This window comes from Phoenix dactylifera, chromosome 1 (genome assembly GCF_051530095.1).
Source record: "Phoenix dactylifera cultivar Ajwa chromosome 1, Ajwa_hap1_PhDact_Kaust_v1.1, whole genome shotgun sequence".
In the NCBI taxonomy this organism is placed as follows: Eukaryota; Viridiplantae; Streptophyta; class Magnoliopsida; order Arecales; family Arecaceae; genus Phoenix; species Phoenix dactylifera.
In genome coordinates, this window is record NC_143190.1 from 27,212,092 (window position 1) to 27,215,625 (window position 3,534).

The following is a 3,534-nucleotide window of genomic DNA, read 5'->3' on the forward strand; positions in this document are numbered from 1 at the left end:
CCGACTGCAAGCGGGATCCAAGCATCACACCCAGCCACCCACCATCCGCGGCTCCCTCCCGACGATCCCGCGATCAAATCCGCCAGCGACTCCGTGATTCCAGTCGGCCGCAATCAGCCGCGTGCCCACCGTGCCCGTGCGGTCGACCCTTCCCAACAGTGGAGATCCAGCCCCTTCGCCATCACAGCCCGCGCCTTCTCCTCCGAGATCAACGATCCACTCCTAGCAGTCGAAATCCCAGCATCTCCGCCTCTTCCTCCGCCCGTGACGCAGCCCGCAGCCGAGATCCAGCTCCGCCATCAACTGCGTGCATTCCGAGCCGCATCAAGAGCCCAGCTCCTCTCCGTGATCCCAGCCTCCTCCGCGTCCGGGCATCCCGTGATCTCACATCCGCATCTCCAGCACGCTCTCAGTGGATCCATCAAGGGGGAGAATGGGTATAAAGAGGGTGGCCACCGGCTTTGAAGGGGGAGGCCACGGTTGGAAGAACAGAGGAGGAGGCTCTGTTTCGGTGAAGAAGAAGAAGAAGAAAGCCGAGAGAAAGAAATAAAAAAAGAAGAGAGAGGGGGGAAAAGAGAATATTTTGTGATATTTTGGGAATAATGGGAGGTGAAGGCTTTCATTTGAAGATGGGAGGTCGTCCGGAAGCCATGCTCGGCTAAACGTCCAATCTAGGGCTGGATGAAGCCCTAGCAATGTATTAGGGCATTGTAGTTCTTACTTTTTATTATTATTTTGGAGCTTGTTTAAATTCTTATCTTCAATGAAATATTTCTTTTATGATGTTTAAACCTTGAGCATGCTATTTATTATTCATGTTTGCTAAAGTAGTCTAAGATGATCCATGCCTAGGAAGATGAGGTGTGCTGCACCCTAGATTAGCATACTTAGGTAGACACTTGATGCTATACCGAAGATGGATCTTCCTAAAACTCTTTATATTTTTATTTTAAAAGGCTTGTAGCCAATATTGCATGCCTCTCCAAAAGATAAAAAAATATATTAAAGAACACAGACCCTGATACAATGCTATGTGGTGGATTCCAAACCCTAGATCCATTTACTCTGATAAATTCCAATTTGCACTCATAGTTTAATTTAGTTTATTCGAATTAGCAAATTCTTCTTCTTGATTTATTTTTAAAAAAAAAATAACTTGTCTCCAATCCCTGTGGACCGACACTCGTAATCACTATCCTACAAGATACGTGCTATTGCGTGGTTTATTTTCAAAATTGAAAGAACCGATCAATTTTTGGCGCCGTTGCCGGAGATTGCTAGCATAGTTATTTTTTCTATCATTAAAAAAATTTTAATTAATTAAAAACAAACTTTCAAAAAAATATATATATATATCTAAAATAAAATAAAAAAAATATGTTCTATTATTGTAATTTTTTTTAATCTCCTTTTTTCTCTTCTACTAATTTTTTATTATTATTATTATTATTTTTCTTTTGGTCTTATTCGAATCAAAGAGGAGATTTGGGCTATCAAAAAGGAATGCTTTAGAGGTTTGCTTAAAAAATTTAAATTGCTGGAGAAATTTCCTTTGGTAACCTCTAAACCTTTCTTATTTAAATTAATTATTAGCTTAGAATTTTGTGGTGATTGTTTGATTTTAATTTCAGCAAAAGTGTGAATGCATGCTTGATACACATACACAAATTAATCCGCACATAGTAAGGGCAATCACCCCAACAAGATAAGAGCCGAATTTCATCACCGGACTCTTGCCCAACTTAGGTGAACTCAATCTCACATAGTGTTACTGTAATTAAAATCAATTAGACATTGGCTCCTAGGGACATTCGAGCTCAATAGGACGAAGATCACCAAAAGTTGCACCAATTTCGCTCTGTGGCTTAGTTGATGTCTAGGCAAGCTTTGTCCCTATAAGGAAGATAGTTCATCTGTTCGAGGCAAGTGGGTTTTAAGTGGGACCTTTGCGAACGCATCGTGACCCCTCCACTTACCTGGGAGCTTACCTGGTCAACTCGGTTCATTAGACCGGATTGGAGGCTTAGGTGCCCTCTTCAAACCAGTTAGGAGTTGTCTAGTGATTTTAGGACAAAGACTAGGATTGATATGCTTTTCTCTTTTATTGCATGTTTGATTGATCGAGTACTAGTATATGCAAGGTAGTCGTTCTAGAGTACGAAACCTATTACCTTTTGACCCTGAAATAGAACGAACCCTTAGGAACATTCGAGCTAAGATCAAAACATTAGGATCATCCCCACCTCCTGAGATGGCTGAAGAACAACCCAAACTCCTGAGGGAGTACTTTACTCCCACTATTTACACTTTCCCATCTTGCATTCGATTACCTGAAGTAGCAGCTGTACAATACGAAATAAAGTCTAGTGTGATCCAAATGCTCCCATCTTTTTATGGGCTCACCAATGAAGACCCATATAAACACCTAGATGAATTCCTTGAGATTTGCACCACTGTCAAGATTCAGAACTTTACTGATGATGCTCTAAAACTTAGATTATTTCCCTTCTCCCTTAAAGATAGAGCCAAACAATGGCTGAATTCTTTAGAAGCCAACTCGATTCGTTCTTGGGATCAAATGCAACAAGAATTCCTTAAAAAATACTTTCCCATAGGAAGAACGAACCAGTTTAGACGTGCCATTACAAGCTTCTCCCAAACTGAGGAAGAAGAATTTCATGAAACTTGGAAGAGATTTCGAGACCTAATCCGTAAATGCCCTCATCATCAAATACCTAAGTGGCAGCTAGTGCAATGTTTCTATGACGGATTGACTGAACGAAACCGTCAGATGATTGATGCTGCTGTTGGGAATTGTATCCTAAATGTCAATCGTCAGCATATTGATGATTGAATATTGTAAATAAATTGACAAATTAATAAAGTATTATTTGGCATTATTCATCATTTCATCTTCAAATGAACTCTTATATGATGAAGTCTTTAGGACTTATGTTATGATAAAGGAGGATTTATCTTTGAGTCCTTAAACTTGTTCGCGACCAAATGATATGTTGTTACTAGGACGACAACATTATCGAGATTAGGTCGTTGTGTGACATATACGTTGGTTGTCCTCTTAACCAAGGAGTGTGGAGACACTGGTATGCCATACAGGTGAAGTGTAGGAGTACATTTCACTGAACGTGACCAATTCCGGAATGCTCTACTGTCGAGAGATATTCCGAGTGGATATGGGTATAAGTTTGGCCCTCTGACCTGAGACCGCAACCTGTGACTAGCAAGCAACTCACTGTACTTTGGTACCGGACTACCTGAATTTCTAATTCAGTGACGGAAGGTCACTGGGTGCAGTCAAGTACTTGCGTAGTCAGTTGTGAGTCAAGATGGAATTGACCCCTCCTGGAAACAGGAATAATGTCTTGTGATTAATTTAGCAAAACCTTGGCCAGGGTAATCCCAGTGAGGAGTCACGGGATATCTAAAGTTAATCACATAATGGATGTACTAATTATAGGGTTGACAGTGAGCTCTAAGTCATCCTGGCATTAAGAGTCAAAGGGATTGAATTAT

At 40.9% G+C, this 3,534-nt stretch overlaps 1 non-coding gene across 1 annotated transcript; it reads right to left on the reverse strand.

Annotated features, from left to right (window-relative positions):
* Positions 1-2,627: 2,627 nt before the first annotated feature.
* LOC149768554 (small nucleolar RNA R71) lies at positions 2,628-2,733 on the reverse strand. The gene has a single exon (XR_016398593.1). It is a non-coding gene; the product is annotated as a small nucleolar RNA R71 (small nucleolar RNA).
* Between the last annotated feature and the right edge of the window lie 801 nt (positions 2,734-3,534).